The sequence below is a fragment of the Cebus imitator genome, unplaced genomic scaffold (assembly GCF_001604975.1).
Source record: "Cebus imitator isolate Cc_AM_T3 unplaced genomic scaffold, Cebus_imitator-1.0 Scaffold205, whole genome shotgun sequence".
NCBI lineage: Eukaryota > Metazoa > Chordata > Mammalia > Primates > Cebidae > Cebus > Cebus imitator.
Genome location: NW_016107520.1, coordinates 3,512,008 through 3,520,188, shown reverse-complemented (window position 1 = coordinate 3,520,188; position 8,181 = coordinate 3,512,008). Strand labels below are relative to the sequence as shown.

At 39.9% G+C, this 8,181-nt stretch overlaps 1 pseudogene; it reads left to right on the top strand.

Annotated features, from left to right (window-relative positions):
- Positions 1-927: 927 nt before the first annotated feature.
- On the top strand, positions 928-2,735 carry LOC108317649 (annotated as a pseudogene).
- The last annotated feature ends 5,446 nt before the right edge of the window (positions 2,736-8,181 follow it).

Sequence of the window (8,181 nt, the reverse complement as noted above, 5' to 3'; positions counted from 1 at the left end):
AGCTGGGGCTGTATCTCATATCACTTATGAGATAAATAACAAGATCCAAAATATTTTTAAAACATCGTATCATCCAAATTGAAAGGTCAGGGTTTTTTGGGAAAGCCATTTATAGCTAAGGCATGGTAACTAGATGGAAATAGAGTACATTTGTTTGCTAGAAATTCTTCACTGGTTCATTTGGTCAGAAAGTCATTCCCATTTTTCAGGCTCCATTTGACTTTATCCCTACAGTCAAGAAGTTTATACTTTAATGGGGAGACAGGTATTCATTATTAGCAAGTTTATAGTTACAAATATATTTATATATGTATATATATGCATATATGTGTGCATATACATTTTTAAGGTAATTGAGGCAGTGTATTAGTCACTTTCTATACATTCTCTTGTGAATTATTTAATGTAGTGGATTTCTGTCTCTGTAATTAAAAGGTTTGGAAATGATAACAAGTATTCCTGTAGCTGTGGAAATTATTGAAAATGTACCTAATGCAGAGCCCAGGTATTGGCTTTTCTGTGATGCCCACCTGAAAGGTGCTGGTACATGGCTGAGTCATGACATGTCACGTACATGGCAGCTCAGTAAAGGTGAAAATCAGCATGGAATAAGAAAGGGCAAAGGGTAAGCTACATCTATGAAAGGGAGTGTCCATCTGTACCCATGTCACCTGTGAGAAGAGGGAGTTTTGCTGTGCAGAGATCTAATGGTTATTTGCAAATTGCCTTTTTTAAAGAGACTCTTTTTGACATTTGAATGTCAGAATCACCACCCTAAAAGGTAGTCTTGGTGTTGATTGAACCTTTGGCTTACATGAGGCTTGTTGTTGAAGAAAGGGTCAAACTCTGAAAAAGTATTTGAAGACGACTCACTTGCCACTGAAGACCTGCCTTTCCATGTACATGCTCTGCCGCTGCCCCGCAGAAATGCTTCAGTTATCGACAGTCTTTTGCCAGACGAGAAAAGTTCTGGCTCCAGGGTCCTGGCTCCTCATCTCACTCAGGCTTGTGCCAAAGATGTAAAATTTAGTGTAGATGCCCAAGCCTTAATGCTTCAAGGTATAGATCTTTTAGCCAATGCTATAGCTGTTACAATGGGGCCAATAACAGTGATTATTGAGCAAAGCTGGGTAAGTCCCAAAGTAACAAAAGATGGTGTGACTGTTGCAAAGTCAATTGACTTAAAGGATAAATATAAAAATACTGGAGCTAAACTTGTTCAAGGTGTTGCCAATAACACAAATGGAGCTCGGGGATGGCACTACCATGACTACTGTACTGGCACACTCTATTGCCAAGGAAGGCTTCAAGAAGATTAGCAAAGGTGCTAATCCAGTGGAAATCAGGAGAGGTGTGATGTTAACTGTTGATGCTATAATTGCTGAACTTAAAAAGCAGTCTAAACCTGTGACAACCCCTGAAGAAAAATTGTACACGTTGCTATAATTTCTGCAAATGGAGACAAACAAATTGGGAATATCTGATGCAATGAAAAAGGTTGGAAGAAAGGGTATCATCACAGTAAAGGATGGAAAAACACTGAATGATGAATTGGAAATTATTGAAGGCATGAAGTTTGATTGAGGCTATATTTCTCCATACTTTATTAATATGTCAAAAGGTCAGAAATGTGAACTCCAGGATGCCTATGTTCTGTTGAGTGAAAAGAAAATTTCTAATGTCTAGTCCATTGTACCTGCTCTTGAAATTGCCAATGCTCACCATAAGTCTTTGGTCATAATTGCTGAAGGCATTGATGGAGAAGCTCTAAGTACTCTTGTCTTGAATAGGCTCAAGGTTGGTCTTCGGGTTGTGGCAGTCAAGGCTCCAGAGTTTGGTGACAATCGAAAGAACCAGCCTAAAGATATGGCTATTGCTACTGGTGATGCAGTGTTTGGTGAAGAGGGGTTGACCCTAAATCTTGAAGACGTTCGGCCTCATGACTTAGGAAAAGTTGGAGAGGTCACTGTGACCAAAGATGATCCCAAGCTCTTAAAAGAAAAAGGTAACAAGGCTCAAATTGAAAAACGTATTCAAGAAATCATTGAGCAGCTAGATGTTACAACTAGTGAATATGAAAAGGAGAAACTGAATGAATGGCTGGCAAAACTTTCAGATGGAGTAGCTGTGCTGAAGGTTGGTGGGACAGGTGATGTTGAAGTAAATCAAAAGAAAGAGTTACGGATGCCCTTAATGCTACAAGAGCTGCTGTTGAATAAGGCATTGTTTTGGGAGGTGGTTGTGCCCTGCTTCAGTGCCTTCCAGACTTGGACTCACTGACTCCACCTAATGAAGATCAAAAAATTGGTATAGAAATTATTAAAAGAACACTTAAAATTTCAGCAATGACCATTGCTAAGAATGCATGTGTTGAAGGATCTTTGATAGTTGAGAAAATTATGCAAAGTTCCTCGGAAGTTGGTTATGATGCTATGGCTCAAGATTTTGTGAATATGGTGGAAAAAGGAATTATTGACCCAACAAAGGTTGTGAGAATTGCTTTATTGGATGCTGCTGATATGGCCTCTCTGTTAACTACAGCAGCAGTTGTAGTCACAGAAATTCCCAAAGAAGAGAAAGACCCTGGAATGGGTGCAATGGGTGGAATGGGAGGTGGTTTGGGAGGTGGCATATTCTAACTCCTATAACAGTGCTTTATCTTTATTAATGAACTGTGACAGGAAGTCCAAGGCAGTGTTCCTCACCAATAACTTCAGAGAAGTCAGTTGGAGAAAGTGAAGAAAAGGCTGGCTGTTTAAGACATCACTATAACCATCAGTTTCTGGCTTCAGTTGACAAAATACATAACAGTTTATTGCTGCCATTGTCCATGCCCACGGATAATTTATTTTGTATTTTTGAATAAAAAGACATTTGTACATTCCTGATACTGAGTACAACAGCCATGTACCGATGTACTGCTTTCAACTTAAATCACTGAAGCATTTTTACTGCTAATCTGTTAAAATCAGTATTTTAGTGCTTGCCACCGCCAGATGAGAAGGTAAGCAGCCTTTCTGTAGAGAGTGAGAATAACTGTGTACAAAGTTAGAGAAATATCCAATTATGTGACAACATTTGTGTAATAAAAATTTGTTTAAAGTTTAAATATATATATATTTGAAGAGATTTATTCTGAGCCAAATATGAGTGACCAGTGGCCTGTGACACATCCTCAGGAAATCTTGACAACATTTGCCCAAGGTAGTCAGGGCACAACCTAGTTTTATACATCTTAGGGACACATGAAACCTCAATCAAATACATGTAAGATTTACATTGATTTGATCTGGAAGGGTGGGATAACTTGAAGTGTAATGGCAGGGCTTCCAGTTCATTCCAGGTAGATATAAAACTTTTATGATTGACAATTGGTTGAAAGAGTTATTATCAATAGAAAGGAATGTCTGGATTATGAAAAGATTGTGGAGACCAAGGTTTTATCATGGAGATGAAGCCACCAAGTAGCAAGCTTAGAAAGAATAGATTGTAAGTGTTTCTTAACAGACTTAAGATTTGTGTTGAGGTTAATGCTGGTCAGCTTTTCCTGGATTCCAAAAGGGAAGAGGGTAGAATGTGGTATTCCAACACCCACTCCCATCATGGTCTGAACAACTTTTTCAGGTTAACTTTGGAATGCCCTTGGCTGAAAGGAAGGGCCCATTCAGATTGTTGGGGGGCCTTAGAATTTTTTCTAGTTTACAGGCTGGAAGCCTGAGATTGGTCTGACCATACCACTGTGGAAACAAGTAGTAGCTGATTGGTTGGCTTGAATATTTCTCTGACAGTGTTTTGGCAAAATGGTTCTGCCACGAAGTGTACAAACTCAATATCTGTCTGTCCCTACTTATTAAGGTAATAGTGAACATTCCCCAAGTCACTATGAACCAATTTTTTTCTAAATTTTCCCTAAGCACGTCTTGTGGTCAGGACTAACATTTGAATAACAGCCTTTTTATTTGTCTTGTTCCTTTTCCTGGAGTTTCATGGGTAGAGATCTGCCTTCTTCATCTCTCAGCACCTAGCTCAGTGACTCCACAGATTATTGGCCCATTGTCCATCACCACCCATGATGATCAGAGAAAACCAAAAACATGAGCTCCCCACAACTTTATGTCAAAGAGGTGCTCTTATCTAAGCCCCCTTTGTCCCAAGCCTTGGAGGCAGTCATTGAGTTTGTGAAGGAGGGCTCTATACAGATGGGCCTTCTGGCACTCTAATTACAGCCATAAAGTCAGTTCCCAAATAGGATTCACAGCTGCTCCCTCTGACTTGACCACAGGCCACATGGCAACTGGCTAGCTTCCTAGTGCAGCCAAGCCACTCTCAGCAGCTCATCAGTGAATCTTATTCCCCTGGTATTGCAGGAACATCTGCAAGATTCATTTTACCCTGCAGTGTAAGGAAAAGAAAAAATGCCACATACTGGCTTGCTTGTTAGAAATAAAAGACTTTCCATTGAGCTGAGCCATTTGCCTCTGAATAGCAATGTAAATGAAGTCATTCTGCAGCTGGAGCTCCTGCAGCCTACGAAGCTCAGGATGGAGACAGGGCTGTCTGGGACATGTGTCATCTTGGCAGGTGGGAGAATGTAAGGGCAAGCATGCTGAGCAGTTGTTGTCTCTTCAAAATCCCTAAACATGAGAAGGTGGGAGAAAGATGGATTATGAAGAAGTTCTAGACTGAAAACATTGCACAACTCTGAAACAGGTATTTAATAGCAAGTATGAAAGGAAAATACAAACTTGGGACTCCAATTCACTCTACCAGAAGAAAAAAATTAAGCTGAAAGCTGAGTCATGCAAGAAGCTACCTTTCCTTTTGTTCCTAAGCAGACAGCTATAAATAAAAGGTTAACTATCTCTACAGGTAGCCACTGTATATTCACCTTATCCTATGTAAAGTACCAATTTACTGAGCTCCAGACAAATATATAATTGATTATTTCCCTACCTGCTCCTTTCTCTTGCAACATGTGAGTTCAGTAATGTGACCACACCCTCCCTGTTTTCCTTCCAGCCTGCTTTTCCCCATTAGATACTGAAGCCCTCAAAATCCTATTTGGAGAAAGGCACAGACACGTCTCCCAGGTGCACTTCCTTAACCTTGGCAAAATAAATTTCTACACTGATTGAGACCTGTCTCAGATGCTTTTTGGTTTACAAATTGGCCACCAATGGAAGGGATTCTGAGTGGAGGCGGTCCTGATCTTTGACAAATCTCCTCCTGGTGCTTGGTATCAGCTTGAGTTCTTTTTATTGCTCAAACCAATAGGATAATTTGCCGAGGTCCAGGGACTCCCCCTCCAGAAAATCTCTAATCTCCCAAAATTTGGTTGAGATCTAAGGTTTACTTTGCTGTACCACTTCTTTTCTGGAGTTTTACTCACTTCCAACAAGGAAGGCCAGATTTCCTGCTTCCTTTATGATGGAGAGTAGGCAATTCATTTCTGGAGTTTCAGCTCACTTCTGTAAACCACTAAGTATCTGATGATAGGTCTTGTCAGGTCTCCATATGCAAGCCTGGAACCAGGAAGTCTGAAGAAGTCCTGCCCCTGGCTACGTTCACCATTGTCCCTAATTGCCCAGCGGAGCATCCCCAGACAAGCCTCTCACCCCACCCGGCCATCTTAACTGTTCTTAAGATAATGTGAATGCTCCTTGCCCTATCCTGCCATCTTAACTGCTCTTCTGCCTTACCCAACCCACCATTATAACTGAACTTGTGGTCATGTATACTCCTTGCCCCTACCCCCCCACCACAGTAACTGATCTTACTGTGCAACACCCCAGTCCCTCAAAATTACTCCAACCTATAAAACCAATTTCCACCCTTACTCCCTTTGCCTGTCCTTTCTCAGATTTGGTCCACTTGCACCAAAGCGAGAAATAAAACGGCCTTGTTGCCCACACAAAGCCTGTTTGGAAGATCTCTTTATTAAATGCATTTAATATTCTGTACTATTGGACGTGAATAACAGGTCTCAATTGATTTAGAAGCTTATTTTGCCAAGGTTATGGATACCCACCTGGAAGACAGATCTGTGCCTTTCTCCAAAGGTGATTTTGAGGGTTTCAGTATGTAAAGGGGAAAAGGCAGACACTGGAGGGAAAAAAAGAAATTTTGAAAAGATGTGGGTAGATAAGAGGCAAGCAGTTGCATTCTTTAGAGTCTTTGATCACTCATTCACATTTGAGGGGGTTAGAGCAACTGTCACTTATGCATTCATCTAGCTCAGTGGATCTGCATTTTTACATAAGATAAAATAAACATAGGGCAAAGGAAGCAATCAGATATTCATTTCTCTCATGTTAGCAGAAGGATGACTTTGAGTCCTGTCCTTTGTCCCATACTTGTGAAGATAAGCTTTCAATTTACATTGTCAGGGTGAAATTCAACAGAGCTGTTTTAGGGTAAAAATCTAGGGACCCACAAGGAATTTCCTAGAGGGAAAAATCATGGGAACTGTAGCTTTTAAAAAAAAAATCTTTGTAGTTATCATTTTTAGGAATGAAATGGGAGGCAGGTTTGCCTGATGCTGTTCTCTGTTTGACTTTTCCCTTTGGCTTAGTGATTCTGGGGTCCCTAGATTTACCTCTTTTCACACTTCCAACAGGAAAGGCAAGTTTGAGTTTTTGTCTGCTTCTAACATGGTAGAGAGCAGTCTTAAATTTAAAACTACCTGTCTAAATAAAATTGGTCTCCTTATGCATATTATGAAAACTGTAATAGTCATCATTTAAAATTATTTAGTAGATTTGGTAGATTACCATATTTGGTAGTGTTAGATATAGCAAACCCCAAGTTTCTTCAACAAATCAGTATGTAAGTATATTCAGCTCTCTTATTCTTTAATTCTCTATTTTAAAGTTTAACTTCTTTGTAGTTTCAGTAAACAACATTTTCCACTAGTTCTAATCAGTAGTTCACATCTGTTCTCCGGTCCCCTGCTCCGTCCTGACACATCCCAGTCACCTGCTCTGGTCACCTGCTTTGACCCCTGCTTACCTGCTCTGACCTGCCCATAACTGTCCTTCCCGCCAAACTACCCACCCCACCACTCTGGCTCATACCCCTTCCCCCTTTAAAATAGAAAATCAGTATTAGACTGACTGTTCAGTCTAACCCTAGCCAATAGAGGAATAACACAGCAATAGGGGTGACTTTTGTCAGATATAAGTACCCCATCCCCTCCTTGTCCAGGTGTGTGCTCACCATTGTTCCATCTGTGCGCTGCACTCTTCTATGGAAGTAAATTGCCTTGCTGAGAAAATCTATATTTGAGTGCTACTTCTTTAGTGGCATTGAAAATTCTACTTATAACAGTAGAATATGGTTGATTTCTATAATTTTATGTTTGACTTGGCATCTATTTTTAATCTCCCTCTAGCACAGAAGACTCTGTACTTTGAAAAGTGAATTTCACAATCCGATTTTCACTTCAGAGTTGTTCCTTTAGTAGGCAAATTTATGGCTACCTAGCTAATTGCCTAGAGTAATGAAAAAAGATTATCAAGCAATTCGAATCCTAAAATAGGAGATAAAAAAAAGTAGTCTTATGAATCTATAAGGTCTACTCCATATCTACATGTCTAATATGTCTGCATATTTATATGTCATGTATATGTTTCACTACCAGAAATATATAAAAGAACTCTAATTAACTGGCTTAAAGAAAAAAAAGCACTTAAATGAAATACTGTACCAGAAAAATAGACAGTTTAAATCCAAATGCTTTCTCAAGTTTACATAACTTAAGAAAATCCTTAATAAATAAAGTTGGTTTAAAAATTATTGGTAAAGGCAGGGCACAGTGTCTCACACCTGTAATCCCAGCACTTTGGGAGGATGAGGTGGGTGGATCACCTGAGGTCAGGAATTTGAGACCAACCTGACCAACATGGTGAAACCCTGTCTCTACTAAAAATACAAAATTGGCTGGGCATGGTGGCACATGCCTGTAATCCCAGCTGCTTGGGTGGCTGATGCAGGAGAATCACTTGAACCTGGGAGGCAGAGGTTGCAGCGAGCTGAAATCGTGCCATTGCACTCCAGCCTGGGCAACAAGAGTGAAATGCTGCATCAAAATATTAAATATATATATATATGCAAAATAGAAATGTCTTCAAAATTGTCAACATACATTATTGTTTAGATTTATTGGTCAAGCAGTTTGATATT